The following is a 25,820-nucleotide window of genomic DNA, read 5'->3' as shown; positions in this document are numbered from 1 at the left end:
CCACTGCTTTCCGCAGAACGGCGACCTTCTTAAGGCTCTCAAACAAGTCTCGGTGATGACTGGTGCTGGGATTGGGGTGAGTTTTCTCTTTGAGCTAAATTAAAAGTCATAAGTGATCAAAGTCAGACGCAACTAATCAACTATATACTCCGCGTATGAGTAAGTAGTTCTTCTAGATCGGCCACAAATTGTCATGTGTCCCGCGTTGTGACAGTAACAACAGCCGTGAAAACTGTTGGTTACACTTGCAATAATGAAACCTATCTGCATAAAATCCGCACCAACAGGTTGAAATCCGAGCACCCGAAGGCAGAAGCTTGCAAGCTGCAACATAATTTCATATAACCCGCAAAAAAAAACATAATTTCATACTATAAGCTATACGGCCCCGGTAAGTATTTGGTCTCGTACACGAGCACGCGTACATTAATTCGCACTGCCAGAGCAACACGGCGCGTACATGTGTACTAGCTCAGCCGCGGTCAGCCGGGAAATGCTACACTTACGGACAATCTATTATATACTAAAAGCAAAATAAGGATGTTTAATAGAGATACCACGTTAATCCACATCATCATAATTATTTTGACGGTTAGATCTAAAATTTACGGCTGAGATTAAAAAATAAAGATGTTACGTAATATCAGGTGTGTACAAAATAAGTCCGGGCTGGCACGCTACAAGAGAATTAGAAAATACCAAAAAAAAAAAGCATGTCGATCGCTGAGCAAAGACGTGTGTTGTTTCACCTATTTGACACGACTAGAAAATAACGTGACAATTGTGGACTCTTATAATTAAGCAGTCATCACTCATCACGTATGTTTTTTTTACCAAAACACCTACATCCTAGCCAGGATCCTGCAAATAGGTGTTTTAAAATCGGGTATGCTATCTATCTGTTGATGAAACGTGATGGGTTTGGAACGTGGTGGGGCACCACATGAATTGGATATGTAATGTTTTTAAGAAGCTAAAAAACAAGATGAAGTATACATCCTTTGATGGACCGATAAATATGACCAAATTAAATAAGGCACTTTCAGCTCTTTTAAAATTCCATGTTCGATCAAATAGCCGTGTTAGTGTATGACCAAATTGAAATTGTAGATTACCTTCTTTTAGCAGACAATGGACTATATATGAGAGTGGAATACCGATTGGTATCATCAACTTTTTTCTAAACGGTGGCGCAATGAGTATTTTAATATCTTGATGCTACGATCAGCTTTTGTTTTCATCCCCGATTAAATAGAAGTACATAACTTTTAGAAAACTATTAATATTCTATTAAATATTTGGCACAAATAGCATTTTTAAATATTATTAATTAGCTAGATCAATAGGGTTTCTCGAAAAATTCCCTTATGTCGCTAGACTCTAAGTTTGTTTTTGGAAAAATAAAAAAATCATATCCTCTTTTAACAGAGCGCAAATTGATATATAGGAGATTCTAGAGTAGCTAAACTACAAGATAAATGAAGTCATCACATTAGTCGATGAGAATATTCCACGTGCTGAAAAAAAATCTTAATGATACATGAGTGGCTAACTCACTACATAATTTCACGAGTAGGGAGAATGTCCCTCCACCATAAGAATATCCTGATTTGAGACCGACTAACTGTGGGTAGAACACCGTACTAACCATCCAATCATATGTTGGCTTTACGATCAGCTTTTGTTTTCATCTCCTATTAAATAGAAGTACATATCAAAATAAATATTTAGAAAACTATTAATATTCTATTAAATCTTTGGCACAAATAACATTTTTTAATAATCTTAATTACCTATACTAATAGGGTTTCTCGAAAAATCCCCTTATGTCGCTAGACTCTAAGTTTTGTTTTTGGAAAAATACAAAATCATATCCCCTTTTTAACAAAGTGCAAATTGATATATAGGAGATTTTTGAGTAGCTAAATTACAAAGTAAATGAAGTCATCACATTAGTCGATAAGAACATTCCACGTGCTGAAAAAATATCTTAATGGTACATGAGGGGCTAACTCACCACATATTTTCACGAGCGGGTAGAATGTCCCTCCACCATAAGAATATCCTGATTTTAGCACCGATTAACTGTGGGTAGAACACCGTACTAACCATCCAATCACATGTTGGATTTCAAGATAACTATATTTCATATTTGACTACACACATAAATGGAGATACACATTTTAAAAAATAATTATCCAAACATCATAGAAATACTAATGTATTCAGAGAACCTTAAAGACGCATAATCTTAATTCTTAGGAATTATTGTAGAGGACATATCTAGATGCATGTCTTTATGTGATGTAACAAAATCAACATAAGAGCATATGGTATTCCAATAGCAAGGTAAAATTGATGGATTAATGGTTAATAGTATTGAACTATTTTGTCCAAGACATGTAGTCATGTTGGATGGCACATAATTCATGTGAACAAGCGTGTATGACAAGCGGATTGAACTTAGATACACACTTACCTAACTTTGACTACTTATGCATAAAATATTAAAAAATACACACAAAAGGTAATAATTTTAGGCAACTTAGTGATATTCCAAATAGTCACCTAATTTCTAACAGGAAGATGATGTCGATGTTTATAAAACATGGAGTTAGAAAATAAGAGGAAGGAATACCATAACACAATAATTTCTCTATTTAATGTGCCCTAAATATTTAGACAAGTACACAATAATCCATTCATTCCATCCTTTTACCAAAGTTAATATGATCGAGTATTGATCTAACATCATATAAAAACTATAGTTCTATCTACAAATTAAATATAAATGTAAACAAAATGCACGTGTATTTTATTTATTGAATACTTTCAACCCACAAAAGATAATGCCCTCGCAGTTGCGAGGGCCACCTTGCTAGTTTACTTACAAAACAAATTTACGGACTGATGTGGCAAGCCATGGAGTAATTAGCGTGAGCATTTTTCGGGGCAACCACCGGATATGACCAACTGCACAAAGCCACGTCCATCCGTAAGTTCAGCCCGTAAGTAGTTTTCCGTATGTACAGCCGCCTCTCACCTGCCGCACGTCGTCGCCTCGCCATCATCATCTGCGCCCGCCTCGCCATCTCCGTCGTCTACAACGACGGTCTCGGCTACGTCGCCACCGATCCGTTCTTCTCCGTGCTGCGCTGCCGCAACCTCGTCATCATCGTCTTCACGTTCCTCGTCTCCAGGCTTCGCGCCCGTCGCCTGGCCGTCGCCGCCCAGCTCCGTGCAGCGGCGGTCTTTCGCTCAGGTAGTCGCCGGGACCCCCTCGAGCGCAGGGATGACCGGGCCAGCAAGGCCTCCGGCGCCTCCCGGGGCGGCCGCGGCTTCGTCGGCTGCGACGGCGCCCGCGCCCATGGCCGTGGCACCAGGGGCGGTTTCGGCGGGGGCGGGGGCTGCTGCACCTTCGGGCCCCTACTTGGGACCCCTGGCTTCCAGGGGTGGCCGGCAGGTGCGTCTATGCCGCAGCCCGCACCGGTTCCGAGACACCAGGCTCCGTATTCAGGTTCTTCCGCGGGGTATCGCCCGCCTTTTCGGCCGCCGATGCCTCAGGTGCCAGTGCAATTCGCGCCGCCTCAACAGTATCCACAGTTTCAAAATCCGTTTCAGTTTCCTGTTCCTAATTAGCAGGGTATGGTGCAGCCTCCTTTGCAACAACAGGTACACCAGCAGCCACCGCCGCAGCCTGGACAGGTGAAGAAGAGGCGGAAGAAGAAGACCGCTGCACCTCAGGGGCAGCCGGCCCATCCTGGAGGGCAGCAGCCGCCTCCAATGGGACAGACTGTGCCGCCTCTTGGACAGCTGGTGCCAGGACCGATGGGGCAGCCAGCTTTGATGATGGGTTCTGTTGCGCCCCCGGTCCCGGTGCAGCCTTTGGTTCCTGTTCCTGATGTGGTTGTTCCTGTGGCGAAGCAGAAGAAGGCCGGAAAATGCTGGAAATGCGATGTTAAGACTCATGCTACAAAGGACTGTAAGGCTATTCATTATTGTCTGGTTTGTGATTCTGGGGCTCATCCTACTATTAGATGCTCGATTCTGAAGCTACCTCGACCTTCGAGCTTCTTTGTTGGTTGCGGTAATGATGCCACTCTTGATCTTCAGATTCCAGACTCAGTGTATAAGCCACAGATGATTTCTTCTGGAGCGCCCACAGCTTTAGTGCAGGTGTCAGGGGAGGGAACTGTCTCTGCAGCTGATGTTCAGAGTCTGATGGCCCGCATGTGTCCAGGGAACCCAGCATGGACATGGGAGGCGGTGCCCCATGGGGCTAATGCTTTTCTTATTGGTATCCATACAGCTGATGACCTGTCCAGGATTGATGGTATGCAGATGAGTGTGCCCAAGGTTAATGCTCAGGTTCTAGTTTCTTCTTGGGTACATCAGTGTTGGAGATATGCCCAAGAGGCAATAATAAATGGTTATTATATATCTTTGTGTTTATGATAATGTTTATATATCATGCTATAATTGTATTAACCGAAACATTAGTACATGTGTGATATGTAAACAACAAAGAGTCCCTAGTATGCCTCTTAACTAGCTTGTTGATTAATGGATGATTAGTTTCATAATCATGAATATTGGATGTTATTAATAACAAGGTTATATCATTGTATGAATGATGTAATGGACACACCCAATTAAGCGTAGCATAAGATCTCGTCATTAAGTTATTTGCTATAAGCTTTTCGATACATAGTTACCTAGTCCTTATGACCATGAGATCATGTAAATCACTTATACCGGAAAGGTACTTTGATTACACCAAACACCACTGCGTAAATGGGTGGTTATAAAGGTGGGATTAAGTATCCGGAAAGTATGAGTTGAGGCATATGGATCAACAAGTGGGATTTGTCCATCCCGATGACGGATAGATATACTCCGGGCCCTCTCGGTGGAATGTCGTCTAAGTCTTGCAAGCATATGAATAAGTTCATAAGAGACCACATACCACGGTACGAGTAAAGAGTACTTGTCAGGAGACGAGGTTGAACAAGGTATAGAGTGATACCGATGATCAAACCTCGGACAAGTAAAATATCGCGTGACAAAGGGAATTGGTATCATATGTGAATGGTTCTTTCGATCACTGAAGTCATCGTTGAATGTGTGGGAGCCATTATGGATCTCCAGATCCCGCTATTGGTTATTGGTCGGAGTGAGTACTCAACCATGTCCGCATAGTTCACGAACCGTAGGGTGACACACTTAAAGTTGGTTGTTGAAATGGTAGAACTTGAATATGGAATGGAGTTCGAATATTTGTTCGGAGTCCCGGATGAGATCCCGGACATCACGAGGAGTTCCGGAATGGTCCGGAGAATAAGATTCATATATAGGAAGTCATATTCCAAGTTTGGAAATGATCCGGTGCATTTATGGCAGGTTCTAGAAGGTTCTAGAAAAATCCGGAAGAATGGCACTTTGGAAAGTGGAGTCCCAAAGAGACTCCACTTGCATGACCAGCCAACCCTAAAGGGGAGGAGTCCAAGGTGGACTCCCTAGGGTGGCCGGCCAACCCACCTCAAGGAAAGGTGGGAGTCCCACCTTGGGTAGGACTCCCTCCTTGAGTAGGTTTCCCACATATGGGAGGTTTTAGTGTTGGGGTCTTATTCGAAGACTTGGACTAGAACTCTTGGGGCTTCCACCTATATAATGAGGGGCATAGAGAGGGGGCTGACCACTCTTTGGCTCAGCCTTGGCCGCACTCCCTTAGAGGGCCGGCGCCCAACCCCCTCTCTCTCCCCAAACCCTAGCGGTCTTTCTCCTCCACCACATCCCGCACGCTTAAGCGAAGCTCCGCCGGATTTCTCCACCACCACCGACACCACGCCGTCGTGCTGTCGGATTCAAGAGGAGCTACTACTTCCGCTGCCCGCTGGAACGGGGAGGTGGACGTCGTCTTCATCAACAACCGAACGTGTGACCGAGTACGGAGGTGCTGCCCGTTCGTGGCGCCGGAACCGATCGTGATCAAGATCTTCTACGCGCTTTGCAAGCGGCAAGTGATCGTCTCACCGCAGCAATAAGAGCCTACTCTTATAGGCTTTGGAATCTCTTCAAGGGTTAGTCTTGATCATCCCCTCGTTGCTACCGTCTTCTAGATTGCATCTTGGCTTGGATTGCGTGTTCGCGGTAGGAAATTTTTTGTTTTCTATGCAACGTTATCCTACAGTGGTATCAGAGCCGTGTCTATGCATAGATGGTTGCACGAGTAGAACACAATGGTTTTGTGGGCGTTGATGCTCTTGTTATCTTTAGTTGAGTACTTTGCATCTTTATGGCATAGTGGGATGAAGCGGCTCGGACTAACTTTACATGACCGCGTTCATGAGACTTGTTCCTCGTTCGACATGCAACTTGTATTGCATAAGAGGCTTTGCGGGTGTCTCGTCTCTCCTACTATAGTAAAGATTCAATTTACTCTTCTATTGACAACATTAGTATCAACGTTGTGGTTCATGTTCGTAGGTAGATTAGATCTCTATCGAAAACCCTAAACCACGTAAAATATGCAAACCAATTAGAGGCGTCTAACTTGTTTTTGCGGGGTTTGGTGATGTGATATGGCCATAATGTGATGATGAATATGTATGAGATGATCATTATTGTATTGTGGCAACCGGCAGGAGCCTTATGGTTGTCTTTATATTTCATGTTGAGTAGTATTTCAAAGTAGTTGTAATAGTTGCTACATGAGATGAACAACCATGAAGTCGGCGTCATGGACCTTGACGCTACGCCGACGATGATGGAGATCATGCCCGAAGATGATGGAGATCATGTCCGTGCTTTGGAGATGAAGATCAAAGGCGCAAAGACAAAAGGGCCATATCATATCACATATGAACTGCATGTGATGTTAATCCTTTATGCATCTTATTTTGCTTAGATCGCGACGGTAGCATTATAAGATGATCCCTCACATTAATATCAAGATAATAAAGTGTTCTCCCCTCGTATGCACCGTTGTAACAGTTCGTCGTTTCGAAGCATCTCGTGATGATCGGATGTGATAGATTCAACGATTCACATACAACGGGTGTAAGCCATGTTGCACACGCGGAATACTTGGGTTTGCTTGACGAGCCTAGCATGTACAGACATGGCCTCGGGACAACGGAAACCGAAAGGTTGAACACGAGTCATATGGATGATATGATCAACATGCTGATGTTCACCATTGAAGCTACATCATCTCACGTGATGATCGGTCTTGGTGTAGTGGATTTGGATCGTGTACCACTTAACAACTATGAGGGATGTTGTATTAAGTGGGAGTTCATTAGTAATTAGATTAAAACATGAACTAATTATCATAAACATAGTCTGAGTAGTATTTTGAATTAATTTTGTAGTATTGGCATCCGTTTACTACTATGCGCTAGTCTTGTTATTGAGATAGAAATACTGTTAAAATCTGACAAGAAACTTTACGGATTGGTACCGTATTGTTAAAGAATCAAGAATTGATTAAGTCCTATTGCAAACTTTTAGTAAACCTCACATTGTTGATTCAAAGAGCTATGGTTTCAATTAGTACCTAAAGTTATCTTGTCTCCGTGAAACTTGAAAGTTCAAATATGTTTGAAAAATAAGGAGCTGAAAATTTAGTTTTCAGAAATAATCAAGGTATGAGATATATGTGATATCTAAGACCTTATTGCAAGATGATAGAATATAATTTGGTGAGACTACATAAACTCATAAGTTTTATGGGAATGTATGAAGGTTGAAGACGCCAGACGTCACAATCCTCCAGCTATTGGGGCACTAATGATATTCGCATATCCATGAAGTTATCATCCTTAGTATGCACCGTTGCTAAGACTCGTCGTTTCGAAGCATCACGTGATGATCGGGTGTTATAGATTCTACGTGTGCTTACAATGGGTGCAAGCCTGATTTGCACATGCGAATACTAAGGTTAAACTTTATGAGCCTAGCATGTACAGTACATGGTCTCAAAAAGTTGTCATGAATTGATGGATAAAATTATGAGTGAAATTGTTCATCATAGTTACTAATATGTGAAATCTAGAACACTTATCATATGATGATCAACTTCAAAGTAAGAACCTCAAGGTTATTGGTATTTGACCAACAAACCTAGAAGTTGTTGATGTTGAAGTGTTTTTCTGAATAATGAGGAAAGCTAAAAGAGAAACTCGCAAAAGATATTCGGCAAAAAGATAAGAAAAGACTAGAAAGTCTAGCTCAGGTGTATATAAATGATATACATGTTATGGTTGTATTCCTAGTTAAATCACACAATGAAATTCTTGGGTATTAGTACTATATTGGTTGGTATGAAGTGTCATACAAAACAACGCAATACAAGAATACAATGGCCTAAGTGATCGACAAGGAATATGATAAGAATGCACGCTCGGAACAAAATAAAGTGTTATCATGTTCGTCGTTGGCATTCTATCTAGCCCTTAGAATTTATAATAAAGAACTTAATAATTGTTATTTTGCTCTGGTCAAATGAAAACAATGAGTTGTTCAAATTATGACATTACTCCATATACGATGGATAAGTTATTATAAATCTTAATGGTGAAACACACATACATAACGCTGACGCTAAAATGCCATAAGACAAATGATTTGAATTCCACTTATTTGTGGAACCGCCATTTAGGTCATGTTAGAAAGGAATGCATGAAGGAACTCCATGCAAATGGATTTTTGGAGTCACTTGATTTTTGAATCATTTGGCGCTTGCAAATATTTTCTAAAAAGAATGACTAAAATACCATTCATAGGCCAAGAGTTGAACGTGCAACTAACTTAGTGGAAACATACATGCTGATGTATGTGGTTCACTGGGCATAGTTGTGTGCGGGAGATTCTTCTACTTCATAAAAACTTCCAACAATGAATTGAGTATATATATATGGATATATTCAATAAGGAAGAAGTTTGAAACATTTGAATGGATTCAAATAAATTTCAGCATGAAGTGGAAATCATCGTAATAGAAAAGTCAAATATCTATGATTGGATCATGGTGGAAATATTTGAATTACAAGTTTTAGCGAACATCTAAGAGAGTTATGAAATTGTTCTACAACTTACGTTTCTTGGAGTATCATAGTGATGATGAAGTATCCAAGAGATATATCCAAACTTTGTTGGATCAATGATGAGATAAAATATTGATGCCATTATATTTTTGTGGATTATGCTTTAGTGACTACCGCTTTTACACTCGAATAGAGCATCATCATGATCCGTTGAAATGACACCATACAAGTTATGGCATGGGTATAAACCCTAATAGTCAACCAAAATCGGATGAATGTCTTTGTTGGTTATCCCGAGAGATTTAATTGGGAATTCTTCCCACGAGACAAAGACAAAAGTGTTTGTCAATGTTTCTTATTTCCGAGAAATTGTTCCGAGTGAAGTATTTGAGTGGGAGGACAATATAATTTGATAAGGTTTATGAACCTGAGCATAATGATCAGAGTAGCGCAGCATCGGAATTGGTTTCGGAAGCGGCCACAACGATCATGGCTCTCATGACTACAAAGTGTTTTAGCCATGGAGATCGAAGTACATATTGAACCTTGTAGATATGGTTTACTTTGTGATCAAATAAATGATTTGTGGACAAAGGATTGATTTTGAAAAATGATAAACCAACTACAAAACAAAGAAGTTATGATGGGCCCTGACTCCATTAAAATGGCCATGCGCCATGAAATCCAAGATAGATGAATACTTTATGAAAGTAAATGGATCTATGAAATTGATAGACTTGGATGAAATATCCTTGAAGAAAGCTTGACTTATCGAAAAATTGTTTACGACAAAGTTCAAAGAGTTGAATACGATAAGATTAGATCTTCCGTAGAAATGCTTATAGTCTATGTGGATTATTCTAGTAATCACTACATATTTCTTTTATGAGATATGCTAGTAGGATGGCAAAATACACTACTTAACGAAGTATGTATACAAGATACAACCAAGAGTTTTGCTGGTCCGTGGAATACTAGATAGGTATACAAGCTTCAATTGGATGAAGTAAGTATCACGGAGTTGGAATCTTCACCAGATGAAATAGTCAAAGAGTTTTTGATTTCATCAGAGACGATGAAGAGGCTTGCATTTGCAAAAAAATAAGTGGGAGCGCTAAGACACATTTATAATACTTTATGTAGGTGACATATAGTTGGTTATAAATGATATAATTATATACTTGATTAAAAAGGTTTCATTGAGAATTAACTTCAATGAAAGGATATGGACTGAAACAAATTTAGTGTCAAGATCTATGAAGATAGATTGAAACACATAAATAAGTTTAAGTCAAAGTACATATGATGGATATTGAAGTAGTTCAATATAGAAATATTAAGAAAATGTTCTTGTCATGTAAAGGTTTAACAAGACTTGAGTGTATCTGACACTCAATGAGTAAAAACACATGAGTGATTATAGATCACAAATAAAATGTACAAAATCAGATATCTTGTGCTCTAAAATGTTATGAGCATATACCGGAATGATTCATAAGATGATCATATGACGACAGTAAGAATATCCTTGAGTACTTTAGAAGAACTAAGGATATACATATATATTTTTGTATGAAGAAATGACAAACAAATCGCTGTAAGGTGTTACACCGATATTTGTTTTGTCACATATCAAAATAGAATTTCAATCTCAAATTAGACTAAGTGTTGTTTTAAAGGTAGCACAATGAACTAGAAGTTGTCTATGTTAGATTTAGAAGAGTTCTAAATATTGTGATGGATTCTACAAAACGAAGTAGAATATGTCATTTGTTTTGACAAATGACCGAGGATGATGAGTCAAGAAGTTCTTTGAGAACTTGGTGTAGTTCCGATAGTGTCGTAACTTTGAAGCTATATTGTGTGTGACAATATTAGTGACATATTTCGGACAGATGGAATTAAGGTTCCACCAGAAGATCAAACATATTTAATGCCGACTCATTTGGAAATGAGTGATGCGTTGAGACGCAAATGAATTACAAAATACATACGTTTCTGAGCGTGTCAGATCCGTTGACTAAAACCTCTCCCGTGAGTAATACATGATAAAGCACCTGAAGGCCAAGGTGTTATATCTTTACAAATGTAAACTAGATTATTGACTCTAGTGCAAGTGGGAGACTGTTGGAGATATGCCCAAGAGGCAATAATAAATGGTTATTATATATCTTTGTGTTTATGATAATGTTTATATATCATGCTATAATTGTATTAACCGAAACATTAGTACATGTGTGATATGTAAACAACAAAGAGTCCCTAGTATGCCTCTTAACTAGCTTGTTGATTAATGGATGATTAGTTTCATAATCATGAACATTGGATGTTATTAATAACAAGGTTATATCATTGTATGAATGATGTAATGGACACACCCAATTAAGCGTAGCATAAGATCTCGTCATTAAGTTATTTGCTATAAGCTTTTCGATACATAGTTACCTAGTCCTTATGACCATGAGATCATGTAAATCACTTATACCGGAAAGGTACTTTGATTACACCAAACACCACTGCGTAAATGGGTGGTTATAAAGGTGGGATTAAGTATCCGGAAAGTATGAGTTGAGGCATATGGATCAACAAAGGGATTTGTCCATCCCGATGACTGGATAGATATACTCTGGGCCCTCTCGGTGGAATGTCGTCTAAGTCTTGCAAGCATATGAATAAGTTCATAAGAGACCACATACCACGGTACGAGTAAAGAGTACTTGTCGAGAGACGAGGTTGAACAAGGTATAGAGTGATACCGATGATCAAACCTCGGACAAGTAAAATATCGCGTGACAAAGGGAATTGGTATCATATGTGAATGGTTCTTTCGATCACTGAAGTCATCGTTGAATGTGTGGGAGCCATTATGGATCTCCAGATCCCGCTATTGGTTATTGGTCGGAGTGAGTACTCAACCATGTCCGCATAGTTCACGAACCGCAGGGTGACACACTTAAAGTTGGATGTTGAAATGGTAGAACTTGAATATGGAATGGAGTTCGAATATTTGTTCGGAGTCCCGGATGAGATCCCGGACATCACGAGGAGTTCCGGAATGGTCCGGAGAATAAGATTCATATATAGGAAGTCATATTCCAAGTTTGGAAATGATCCGTGCATTTATGGCAGGTTCTAGAAGGTTCTAGAAAAATCCGAAGAATGGCACTTTGGAAAGTGGAGTCCCAAAGAGACTCCACTTGCATGACCAGCCAACCCTAAAGGGAGGAGTCCAAGGTGGACTCCCCTAGGGTGGCCGGCCAACCCACCTCAAGGAAAGGTGGGAGTCCCACCTTGGGTAGGACTCCCTCCTTGAGTAGGTTTCCCACATATGGGAGGTTTTAGTGTTGGGGTCTTATTCGAAGACTTGGACTAGAACTCTTGGGGCTTCCACCTATATAATGAGGGGCATAGAGAGGGGCTGACCACTCTTTGGCTCAGCCTTGGCCGCACCCCTTAGAGGGCCGGCGCCCAACCCCTCTCTCTCCCCAAACCCTAGCGGTCTTTCTCCTCCACCACATCCCGCACGCTTAAGCGAAGCTCCGCCGGATTTCTCCACCACCACCGACACCACGCCGTCGTGCTGTCGGATTCAAGAGGAGCTACTACTTCCGCTGCCCGCCGGAACGGGGAGGTGGATGTCGTCTTCATCAACAACCGAACGTGTGACCGAGTACGGAGGTGCTGCCCGTTCGTGGCGCCGGAACCGATCGTGATCAAGATCTTCTACGCGCTTTTGCAAGCGGCAAGTGATCGTCTACCGCAGCAATAAGAGCCTACTCTTATAGGCTTTGGAATCTCTTCAAGGGTTAGTCTTGATCATCCCCTCGTTGCTACCGTCTTCTAGATTGCATCTTGGCTTGGATTGCGTGTTCGCGGTAGGAAATTTTTTGTTTTCTATGCAACGTTATCCTACAATCAGGATGTGCAGCCTCTCTTTGTTATGGAGCCGGTTTGGGTACACGTCAGTGGAGTCCCGGACTCTATTCGCCATTTCCTCGGTCTCTGGGCAGTGGGTTCTCTTATTGGCACCACTCTTGATGTTGATTTGTTCTCTCTTCTGAGTCGTGGGATTATTCGTGTGCTAGTGGCTATGCGTGACCCTTCAGTTCTGGAGAAGAATAATGGTTGCCTGGAGGTGGTTGCTCTTTTAAAGCTTAATGGTTATCTTTTTCGTTTCAGTCGTGAGACGGTGGGGTTCCAGCCAGACCCTCGGTTCCGCCCTTATTTCTGGAAAGAGGGAGGGGATGATGATGGTTCTCATGGAGCCGCTGTCCGCTGCGTCGGCGCAGCATGCGCAGCCGACCGTGGGGTCTTGTTGCGCGTCGGGGTCGACAGGGGGGAGGCCGGCCTCGCCGCCCCACCAGGCCGTGACACCCAGGTCGGGGCGGCTTCCCTCGGGGCAGCAGGCCACGACGGCTTTGGCCTCGACCCCCGCGCCGGGGTCCTCGCCACAGCCGGCCACGGCGTCCCCGCTTCAGACCGTTGGTGCGGCCGCTCCGTCGGTGCAGCAGGGCGTCGTGGTATCTTCTTCGCCGAGGCAGCCAGCCTCGGAGGGCGACACGCAGGAGGGCGGGATGGTCACGCAGGCGGTGGAGGAGCAGCAGACTCCGGGGACCGAGCCGCCTATGGCGGTTAAGTCTTCCGAGTCAGCGGCTCCGACAGCTTCCGCGCCTACGACGGACATGGCGGAGATGATACAGGGGGCTTCTTCACCCACTACCCCTGTGTCGTCGGCTTCTTCTTCACCGGCTGGTTCGCCGCCTCGCTCGCCCACTTCTTCGTCAGCCTCCTTGCGGCAGCCTTCACCCACGGTTCCTCCTCCGGTCGTTCAGCCGAAGGTGAGGAGGAGTGGGAGGTTTGCTCTTTCGGAGGATGGGGCGGGGGCGACGGATGAGGACGTCATGCAGCGAGCCATGCGACACAAGGCGGAGATGAACCTTGACACGGCAGGTACTAAACAACCGTCTAAGTCTTTTGTTTCTTTTTCAGATACTCGTATTTCTTCTAATTTGAGTAGCCTAGGGGTTTCCTTGGGTAGTCGTTATGATGAGATTTCTGTTTCGGCTAATGTGTTGAGACTGTTGACTGCCAAAACCCACCGGCGGGCAGCGGCCTTGTCAACACCGTAGAGCCGGGAAGAGCCTAGAGCTGCGGCTGGCTGAGACCCCTCCGAGCGACGGCCCGCAATGCTCTTCTGGTCACACACGGCGATGCGAAGTGCAGGGCGTGCCACCTGACCTATACCTGGTCGTGAAGGTGATGGGGATGCCTCGCTTAGTTTCCTGCAGGCATACATGTAAACGTTAAATACGAGCCTCGATCGGCTCTCAGTTATCTCCGTGAATCGGCTCAAAGAGCCGATCCACCCATGATTCGTACGGGGTGCACGAATACTTGGTGGTCCTGCTTGATCAAGATAAAGCTAATTAGATCTACGACGATTTAGGGTTTTCACCGCATAATCGGATCATCCTACTCCAGTGTTGGGCCTCGCGGCCACGCACGGTGCTCGTAAGCCGATCCTAAACAAGGCCTAAAAACCAACATGAAGTTGATCCTCGAACATCCCGTTTAGGACTTGCGAACGCCACCCTACGTGCCACTCGGATCCTCCCCCTTTGTAAGGCCTAACTATTGCAGATATTAAACTAATCCTTGTAGAACAAGGAGCAATCGTAACGGATCAGATCTACTAAATAATGATCAAGCGGGGTGCCGCCCCCACACCTGAGACAGGTGTGAGGGCGGCTAGATATGCAAGGGTTGCACTACGTAAGCATGCTTAAACGAAGAACAATGCTAACCCTAACACATCTACGATAACTACGTTGCTCGCCATCAAAAGCGCTTCAGTACGAGCAACGCATGAACAACGTGGGCTTAGTGCCGCCTAGATCGCAAGATGCGATCTAGGCAGCATGTCGCTTACCCGATAGAAACCCTCGAGACGAAGGAGTTGGCGATGCGCCGAGATTGGTTTGTTTGGGGTTGAACGTGAGTTGTTGTTTATTCCATAAACCCTAGGTACATATTTATAGTCCAGCGGACTTTCTAATGTGGGCGTGCACTAAACCGTGCACGAGTAAGATTCTATCTCTAAACTAAGATGCGATCTAATATGTTACGTATACACGGGCAATTAAGCCCAACTTGGTATAAAAGGCCGATCTTCGTATTCTCTTCATATATAACCTTCAAGCTTATCTCGATCGTGGCCCACCTCCACCTTGGTCAAATTCTGGTGATAACACATGCCCCCCTGGTTTTGGAAATGATATTTCCAAAATCATTACGTTTTTACTCCGAAGGGTCATGTCGTGGCAGAACCGTTGCAGTATCCTTCATCATGATGTCCTGCCTTCTCAACTTCTCCGCGTGATCTGGCAGTTTTTTTTTCTCTTTAGGCACCACTTCCTCGGAAACTGCTGTGGCATTGAATTTCCACTATATCCCCTTTTATTTAACCGCCATGAACAGTTCTCCTCTGCATCTCCTCCGCATTAGCACTCCAAAAGCCCTCCTACCACCATGTCTTCTTCCTCCCCTGCTCCATCGGATCCTTCCAGCCAATCTTCCACCTCCCGTGAGCCGACGCCGGAGTACAACCCGGCAGAGGTCCACGCGGCGAACACCCGCCGCGCCATTGCGGCCGGGGAGGAGTCAGACCACGACTTCTCCATCTGGTCCGAGGACGACCAGTCCTCGACGGACGGGGAGAGCGACCTCCGCTTCCTCGCCGTTGGGGAAACGGAGGAGGGGAGTGACGACGACAGCTTCTCCTCCGACTTCACCTCTTCCGGGGAGGAGGAGGAGCAGGGAGAGGAGGAGGAGGACGACGACGAGAGCTCCTCCGACGAGCCGCCGGCCAAGCGGTTCTGCCCTTGGCCGGGCAACCTTAGCGACTTCGACAGCCGACGAGGACGACGCCGACGAAGAAGATGAAGACAACGAGGGCCCTGGCCGGCGGCTATTGGAGCGACGACGAGCCCGCCGGGAGCAGCGCCGATAGTGGCGACGACGGCGACGACGAGGGCAGTGATGGCCCATAGATAGGACCTCTAGAATAGGGCCGTAGTAGTAGATGGGGCAATGGATCCCCTAGTATTTCCCTTTGAGAGCAATTAGCTCTTTATGTAAGAAATCTCATCTAATCAATGAAGAACTTTTCCCCAATTTTGATTTTGCCGATTCCTTCCGAGTTTAATTGAGCCGATTCCCTCTTCTACTGACCTTGCCGATTCGTCCCCTTTGCCAATGCGTAATGAGCCGATCGCACCGCATCGGTCCTTTGAAATTCACTCTTCTCTTCTTCAGCCGATGATTTTCTAAATCTGTGGAAAATGCAGATCTTCAGGAGAACCTTTGAACTTTTCCAACCAAACCCAATAATCTTTCTCAGCACCCATCATTGTGAAGAAGGTTGCAATGAAGGATCAGCCGATGGTATCCCCATCGGCTCTTTAAACAGAGTATCCACTAGGCTCTGCTGCCCCCGAGCCTTACTCGAGGCAAGAATGTCGAGAGAAATGCGCCACGCCCGATCCTTTTTCTTCCTCCGACAGCCCGATAATCTTCCGTTTCAGCCGAACTATCCCCACAGTATTGGAAATCCCGGATTTGGTGGAGACTTGATAAACATCGCACAACTAGAGTCGATGACTACGCATCGGCCGTTTCTTGATTCCCGAAGTCGATGCCCTTGCATCGGCCGTTCCAAAGATGTTCCTCTTTTTTTTATTTGGCCGATTTTTCTTAATCGGCCCCCAATGTCTCATTGCACGTATGTTCTCACATGTTTATCCGCACATGTTCATCTGATTATATGCTCCCCGAGCCGATACCTGCCGGATGACTCGCAGATATCGGCTCGTATGGATAGCCAGTGGCACCGCACTTGCACGTCGGCTTCGCAAAAATCCATGCCGACTCTCGTCCGCCGACGTGTCCACCGCTCGCAGAACGGTGTTGAACGCAAGCGTAACATGTGGTGAAGGTAATTTTGGCCGATTGCCGGAATCGGCCTCCATATCCATTGGAGAGCCGACCGAAGGTCCCGTAGCGTTCCTTCATAATTTTTGGGGCCGATCACAAGGATCAGCCTTGCCCGATTTGCTCATTGGTTTGATCTTGCTATTCGGTTAGGCTGGATAAAACCAACCCAACCTCTGACTTGATGCGCTTGCTGTCGTCCACCTTGAGTGCACCGTAGAGTCGTGGAGCACTAAGCTCTGTCGGCAAGACGAGTACCATGTTTGTGCCAGCCGATGTTTCATCATCGGCTTTCCTTTGTTTGGGGCGCCACTCCATTTTCCGTGGACGACCCTCTTCATCCAGGGTTCGCCGAACCTTTGCAGCCGATCAGGTCGTGCCTTCCTTAGCGTATGCAGTACAACCTTCGGCTTCCTCCAGCCGCGCAATCGCCGAACCCTCGCGCTTTTGGGAACGGCTGAGTCCGTCAGTGCACCACCTTGGCCGGTGGTACTCGTCTTCTTCTACTTCTCCCTCGTCTTCCGAATCCTCAAGATCCGCCCAACGAGGTGACTCGCCGCGTTTGGTTTGTGGCGGGAGAGGCCCTAGGCGCTCGAACACAGACACGTTGGCTGCCTCCTTCTTCTTCTTGTTGCATTATGGGCAATTGCCGATTGTGGGCAATCGGCTCATTCCTGAATCCCAGCAGTGTCTGAAGAAGGGGCAGTCCCAGTGTCCGGCGTTGTCATCTTGCTCCCTTGATGTTTCCGTGGCACGCCGCTCGTGCTCCTCCTCATCGCGATCCTCGCCGACGATGTCTTCTCGGCTTCTCTAGCCGTACGATCTCCTCTATCATCATAATTGGACCGTCGGCGTTGGTCATACCGACTCACATATTTGTTGAGGAGGTGATCGAGAGAGGCCGTTGATATCTTATGTTCTTCACCTCTCCCTCCGTGACGTAGCGCTTGCCATCATGACGGAGCCGATCGCGTGGAGCGGCCTCTCTCGTATCCTTGCTATGAGAGCAGCTGCCCTCATCTCCATCTTTGCCCGAGTGGTTCCCGTGTCCTACCATGTTGATGCCGAACGAGGGACCTGGCCGGCAACCCTCGTGGTAGGTGACTTCCACCATGTTAACGGCGGGGAAGGGTTGGGTGTCGACCTTCATGGCGTATCGGTTGAAAATTAGACGCCCCTTCTCTATCGCCGCTTGGATGTGCCGACGCCACACCCCGCAGCCGTTGGTGGCATGGGAGAGCGAGTTGTGGAATTTGCAAGACGGCTTTCCGTTCAGCTCTTTCGCCGTGGGGAACTTGAGACCTTCAGGAATCGTCAACCGTTTCTCCTTGAGCAGGAGGTCGAAGATTTGTTCGGCCTTGGTCACGTCAAAATCAAATCCCCGGGCGGCCCCGGTGGCTTTACCCATTTGCAGGACACGGGGTTCCTCCCCGAGTCCACTCAGCCCATCGCTACTTCTTGGTCTCCCGTGTGCACTTCATCTTCCTCTCGTATCGACCATGACTACCGCACGCTTGAACTTGTCTTGGTACAGTCCGGGTGGCGCTGTTCATATGCCGATAGTTTCGAACCATGTGCGCCGCCGAGGGATAATCTGCTTGGGAGGCCATGTCCTTGAGCCGTGTTGCAAGGCCTCGCTACCGCCAACTCGATCGCTTCCTTTTCAGCTTATACGAACCGAATAACATCGGTTCCTAAGATTCCCGAAGCGCTCGGATGTACTCTGTCACCGTTTCTCCGCGCTTCGACGTAGTTGTGCTAGCTCGGCAATGCTAGACTCGTAAGCTTCTGAATGGTATCGCATATGGAACTGTTCTTCCAATTGCTTCCAAGACTCGGATGGAGTTTGTCGGCAAAGAGGTGTACCATCCAAAAGCCGATCCCGTGAGGGACTCGTGAAAAGAGCCTCACGCGTAGCTGATCCGACACCGAAGCCGGTCCTAGTTGAGCCAAATATCGGCCGACGTGCTCGATGGAGCTGGAGCCATCTCGATCCACCGAATTTGGAGAAGTCGTGGAGCCGATATTTAGGTGGCAGCGGGATCATCTCGTAATCGTCGTGGGTACGGCTTGGAATAGCCGATCGCTCTTCTTTTCGGCACCATGCCGAACCGGTCTCTCGCATGGTACCGATCTCGATCCGCCGTGCCGGCCGTAGGAGTTGCACTCCGAAGATTCGCCGGGTGGCGTACTTAGCCAGCCATGTTTGCTTTTCCACCTCCGAGCCAACCGCAGGAGCCGGGCTCGGAGTTTCGTCGGTGTGGCGTACTTAGTTAGCCACGTCCGCTTCTCAAGCTCGTTGCCGACGTTCCTCCCGTCATCGCCGGAGTCCCCGATGTTGTGGCCTGGTTTGTGAGTGCCCAGGCTACCACAATCCGGCACATACGTGCACGCGTATCCTTGAGGGATCTCCTTAGGCGCCTCCACCAAGAACCGGTAGTCACTAGAGTCACCACCAATCTTGTAGACGACGAATGCCGGTGTAGTCGGCACTTCAGCAGGTGCTGCCAACGCATATGGCAGCGGTGGACGGGACCGGAATGGCAACTCTCCTTGATGAGTCCCGAGAGCTGGTCCCGACGGCGAGTACCGGTGGCTCATGATCTCCCGGATTACGCGCAGCAGCGACACGCTCCAACACGTTGACCAAGTTTTCGTAGTGGCGATGTAGCGAGTGAGCCACCAAGTAGTTGATCTCCCGCCGCAGCCCCTCGGTGCGTTCCTCCGACGGGGCAGAGAGGTCTATCCCATCGAGTGCACCTTGCGGTGAGAATCCCTTCCATCTCGATGCCATGGGAACGGGTTCTCCGAAAAGAGCCGATGAGGTCGGCTTCGAGGGTGGCCTTGATCTCGTTGTATTGCTTCTTGAGCTCGCCGTGCAGCTCCTCGTAGGTGACCAGGCGTGCCGTCCGCCATCTCGGATGTAGATGGCGATGTGGTCGATGTAGACGATTGTCCCACCGGCGTGCCGTAATGTGTTGATCGCCAAAACCCACCGGGCGGGCAGCAGGCCTTGTCAACACCGTAGAGCCGGGAAGAGCCTAGAGCTGCGGCTGGCCGAGACCCTCTCCGAGCGACGGCCCGCAATGCTCTTCTGGTCACACGCGGCGATGCGAAGTGCAGGGCGTGCCACCTGACCTATACCCGGTCGGAAGGTGATGGGGATGCCTCGCTTAGTTTCCCGCAGGGCATACATGTAAACGTTAAATACGAGCCTCGATCGGCTCTCAGGTTATCTCCGTGAATCGGCTCAAAGAGCCGATCCACCCATGATTCGTACGGGGTGCACGAATACTTGGTGGTCCTGCTTGATCAAGATAAAGCTAATTAGATCTACGACGATTTAGGGTTTTCACCGCATAATCGGATCATCCTACTCCAGGTTAGGCCTCGCGGCCACGCACGGTGCTCGTAAGCCGATCCTAAACAAGGCCTAAAACCAACATGAAGTTGATCCTCGGAACATCCCGTTTAGGACTTGCGAACGCCACCCTACGTGCCACTCGGATCCTCCCCCTTTGTAAGGCCTAACTATTGCAGATATTAAACTAATCCTTGTAGAACAAGGAGCAATCGTAACGGATCGGATCTACTAAATAATGATCAAGCGGGTGCCGCCCCCACACCCGAGATAGGTGTGAGGGCGGCTAGATATGCAAGGGTTGCACTACGTAAGCATGCTTAAACGAAGAACAATGCTAACCCTAACACATCTACTGATAACTACGTTGCTCGCCATCAAAAGCGCTTCAAGCACGAGCAACGCATGAACAACGTAGCTTAGGCTGCCTAGATCGCAAGATGCGATCTAGGCAGCATGTCGCTTACCCGATAGAAACCCTCGAGACGAAGGAGTTGGCGATGCGCCGAGATTGGTTTGTTTGGGGTTGAACGTGAGTTGTTGTTTATTCCATAAACCCTAGGTACATATTTATAGTCCAGCGGACTTTCTAATGTGGGCGTGCACTAAACCGTGCACGAGTAAGATTCTACTTTCTAAACTAAGGTGCGATCTAATATTTTACAGATACAAGGGCAATTAAGCCCAACTTGGTATAAAAGGCCGATCTTCGTATTCTCTTCATATATAACCTTCAAGCTTATCTCGATCGTGGCCCACCTCCACCTTGGTCAAATTCTGGTGATAACAGAGACAAACGGAGCTTGACCGTTTAACGGTTGCCCCGAATGACTCCACTGGGCCTGAAACGGCGATTATAGACGATGATGAAGATGATGACATCCTAGATGGTCAAATTCTCTCGGCTATAATTGGCAACATTTCAGAAGTTGATCTAGAACATGCGGAGCTTAGTTCTGATTTGCAAGCATCCGAACGTGGTTCTCGATCATCGGCTGGAAAGAAATCTCGTAGGTATGGCAAGAACTTTAAATCTAAAATAGTTTCTCGATGAATGGCATGTTCCGGAATAGCAGAGGTCTTCGCGACTTGGCTAAGCATTCCCACATTGCTGATGGTTGTAGAGATTATGATTTAGATTTTCTTGCTATATCGGAGACGGGTAGGCAAAATTTCTCTCAAAGTTTTCTCGACCGTTTGTCGGGCGGGATTAACTTTCAGTGGTTCTCTCGCCCGCCACGAGGTAGGTCAGGAGGCATTTTACTTGGCGTCCGCATAGACACCATGACCGTCTTGGCTAGTTCTGATGGAGAGTATCATATTAAACTCGACATTCAAAATAAAGCAGACGGTTTCGTGTGGAGTCTGGTTGCTGTGTATGGTGCCGCCCAAGAAGAGTTTAAGGCTGACTTTCTACGTGAGTTGGTAAACCTTACAAAGGATAATCCCTACCCGATTTTAATCGGAGGTGATTTTAATTTGTTGAGGTTTCCTCATGAGAAAAGTAAAGGCCGCTTTGATGGTCATTGGTCTTTCTTGTTCAACGCTGTCATTGATAGCCTTGACTTAAGAGAGGTGTTTATGACTGGTCGACGGTTTACTTGGGCGAACAGCTTGCCGGAGCCCACATACGAGAAACTAGATCGCGTGTTGATGGATACCGAATGGAAAAATAAATACCCTCCGGTGTCGATCCGCGCACTAGAACGTATTGAAAAACTGTTCGACCACGCTCCCATCCTTTTAACCACTGGGAATCCCACACCCGTTTGTAAACGGCCGTTCAAATTTGAACTTGGCTGGTTATATCGAGAGGGATTTCATGATATGGTTAAAAGGGTTTGGGACAGACCGGTCGGGGGGATTACGCCCATTTTGAGATGGAATAATAAAATGCGTTCTATGCGCAAACATCTATCTCGGTTGGGCTGCCCATACGGCCGGTATTCTTAAAAAGAGAAGTCTCGCTTATCAACTCGTGATTGATGAGCTTGAGGCTGCTATGGAGACTAGACCCCTGTCTACACATGAGATTGAGCTTAAAAATCAATCCAATGAACAGATGGCGGGTCTTCTTCGCGAAGAGGAGCTCAAATGGTATCAACGATCCAAAGCTCAATTCATCTTGGAAGGAGACTCGAACACGCGGTATTTCCATGGCTTAGCTAATGGGAGACACCGGAAAAACGTATTCACTCTCTTATTCAAGATGAAGGGTTGATTGAAGGCCATGAGCAACTCAAGTCTTACATTACTAATTATTATAAGGGTTCTGTTTGGTCCTCCGGAGGAAAGTACTTTCTCTCTTAACGAGGACTTAACGGATGATATACCCCAAGTTTCTTTGGAAGAAAATGGCTTGCTAACCGCACCTTATACTGAGGAAGAGGTTAAGAAGGCAGTTTTCCAAATGGAATGCAACAAAGCACCGGGTCCAGATGGGTTTCCAGCAGAGTTTTATCAAACTTTCTGGGATACTATTAAATCGGACCTTCTAGATTTGTTCAGTGATTTACACATTGGACAACTAGAATTATTTCGTCTAAATTTTGGTGAAGTTATCTTGTTACCGAAAATTAATGAGGCAGAAAGGATCCAACAATATAGACCCATTTGCCTATTAAATGTAAGTTTCAAGATTTTCACGAAAGTGGCCACCATTAGACTTAATACGGTTGCAGTATCATGTTGTTTTACCATCGCAGATAGCCTTTATGCAAGGACGTAATATCCTTGATGGAGTGGCGGTTTTGCATGAGACGGTACATGAGATGCATTCTAAGAAATTAAATGGGGTTATTTTAAAGCTTGATTTTGAGAAGGCTTATGATAAAGTTAAATGGTCTTTCCTTCAACAGACACTCAGGATAAAAGGTTTTTCGCCTGAGTGGCGAGCTCTAATCCATGACTTCGTGTATGGAGGTAGTGTTGCAATCCGGGTTAATGATGACACCGGACACTACTTTCAAACACGAAAAGGGTTACGCCAAGGATATCCGCTATCTCCGATGTTATTTAACATCGTAGCGGATATGTTGGCGGTACTCATAGAGAGAGCCAAGTCTGATGGTCAGATTGAAGGTGTGATTCCACATCTGGTTGATGGTGGCTTATCTATCCTTCAATACGCTGATGATACAATTCTTTTTATGGATCATGATCTTGAAAAAGCTCGAAATCTGAAATTAATTTTAGCAGCTTTTGAGCAATTATCAGGATTGAAAATTAACTTCCATAAAAGTGAATTGTTCTGCTTCGGTGATGCCCAAGACGATGTAGCTCGTATACGGAGTTATTTGGTTGTGGGCAAGGCCAATTTCCGATTCGCTATTTGGGTATTCCGATTCACTATCGGAGACTGACAATTGCGGAATGGAAATTAGTGGAAGAAAGATTACAAAAACGCCTCAGTAGTTGGAAAGGTAAATTGTTGTCCCTGGGTGGAAGATTGGTACTCATTAATTCAGTACTAACTAATATGGTACTGTATATGTTATCATTCTTCATCCTACCAAAAGGAATTCTCGCATAAACTCGATTATTATCGATCCAGATTCTTTTGGCAAGGGGACAACGAGAAAAAGAAATATCGGCTGGTTAAATGGAGTATAGTTTGTAGTCCCAAAGATCAAGGAGGGCTTGGAGTTCATGACCTGGAGGTCAAGAATTCAGCTCTTCTGGGTAAATGGCTTTTTAAGCTACTTACTGAGGATGGGATTTGGCAAACTATACTTCGGAGAAAGTACATCGTCTCGAAGACATTATCTCAGGTGGTTTGGAAACCTGGGATTCACACTTCTGGGCTGGTCTTATGGCGACAAAAAATGTTTTTTTTTTCGACATGGGACTTTCTCCATTAAGAATGGAGCATAGATACGTTTCTGGGAAGATGCTTGGCTCGACAATGCACCCCTATGTGAACAATATCCCGCTTTGTATAGAATTGCGTGTCGCCAAGGTGATACCATTGCAACCGTAATGGCTACCTCACCCCCGAATGTGACGTTCAGACGGGTTTTACTAGGACAAAGGCTCGTGGCATGGAACAATCTAATTCAGAGGCTTGGATATATTCAGCTTATCGCCGTAACCGTATGAATTTCGATGGAACCTCCACGTAGATGGTTCTTTTTCCGTAAAATCTTTATACAATGCGATGCTACTTTCTGATTTACCAGTTGATAATAATAAGAAAATTTGGAAGATGAAGATACCATTAAAAATTAAAATTTTTGGATGGTATCTTCGTCGAGGGGTTATTCTCACCAAAGACAATCTTGTTAAGCGGAATTGGCACGGAAGTACACGATGTGTTTTTTGTCATCATGATGAAACCATCAATCATTTATTCTTCCAGTGCCAATTTGCGAGATCTATATGGTCAGTCATCCAAGTAGCGTCTACCTTGTATCCTCCGACTAGTGTCGCTAATGTCTTTGGCAATTGGCTTCATGGTATCAACTCAAGGTTTAAAATGCTTCTTAGGATGGGGGCGCTAGCAGTTATCTGGGCGCTCTGGCTATGTAGAAATGACAAGATCTTTAACGATAAAAATTGCTCTTTGTTGCAGGTTATCTACAGCATGCACAGTATTCTCCGTTCGTGGTTACCTCTTCAGCCGTGTGGAGAACCGAGACCCGTTTACGGAGGTCTGTACACGGTTGGAGGATACGGCGAGGAATACTTTTTCCCTACATGGGTGGCAGCATAGTCTACGGATAGTTGCTCCACCTAGCTCTTAGGCGTTATATGATTCATCGTTCCGATATGTATTTCGCTTTTTTTTGTAACTTTGGTCACTTGAGACAACAAACGGCTGTGTGCATCCTGGTTATGCAGAGGCTGGATGTAATTGCTTCTTGAAGTAATAAAGCATCCTTTATCGAAAAAAAAGTTTTCCGTATGTATAGGATTACCGAGCTCAGCCTCTCCACGCGCCGCCGGGAGTCGGCTGGGCCGCGAGCTGGTCCAGCTCCTCGGAGGAACTGAAAATGAACTGTGCCCACTCCGTCGCCTGCGCGTGGACCTGAGCCTCGACCTCGTGCGCGCCCCACTAGTAGAAAAAGAGGCTTCCGTCCACCCCCATTAGTCCCGGAAATATTCGAACCGCGACTAAAGGGGGCTTTAATCACGGTTCGGGAGGCAACCCGCGACTAATGCTCCATCCGAGGGATGCGGCCGGCAGAAAAATGGCCTTTAGTCCCGGAAATATTCGAACCGCGACTAAAGGTTTTTCCGAGTTTTTTTTACTCCCACGCACCCCCCCCCCCCCCCCCGGATCGCCTTTTTTTGGTTTGTAAAATACAAAAGAAAATTGTTTTCAGATTCTTGTTTGTTATGCAACCTACTATTCGGAGAAATTAAGAAATTCTAATTTTCACTTTTTTTTGCAAAAAAAAAGTTAAAAAAAATGGTAAAACCGC

The 25,820-nt window shown here is 45.6% G+C and overlaps 1 long non-coding RNA gene across 1 annotated transcript; it reads right to left on the bottom strand.

Annotated features, from left to right (window-relative positions):
- Positions 1-385: 385 nt before the first annotated feature.
- Positions 386-25,406, bottom strand: LOC124704747. Its single transcript, XR_007003650.1, has 3 exons — positions 25,314-25,406; positions 2,101-2,104; positions 386-467 (listed from the first exon to the last, which is right to left on the bottom strand). It is a non-coding gene; the product is annotated as an uncharacterized LOC124704747 (long non-coding RNA).
- Between the last annotated feature and the right edge of the window lie 414 nt (positions 25,407-25,820).

The sequence above is a fragment of the Lolium rigidum genome, chromosome 3, assembly GCF_022539505.1.
Source record: "Lolium rigidum isolate FL_2022 chromosome 3, APGP_CSIRO_Lrig_0.1, whole genome shotgun sequence".
In the NCBI taxonomy this organism is placed as follows: domain Eukaryota; kingdom Viridiplantae; phylum Streptophyta; class Magnoliopsida; order Poales; family Poaceae; genus Lolium; species Lolium rigidum.
This window is presented reverse-complemented; position numbering and strand designations above follow the sequence as displayed.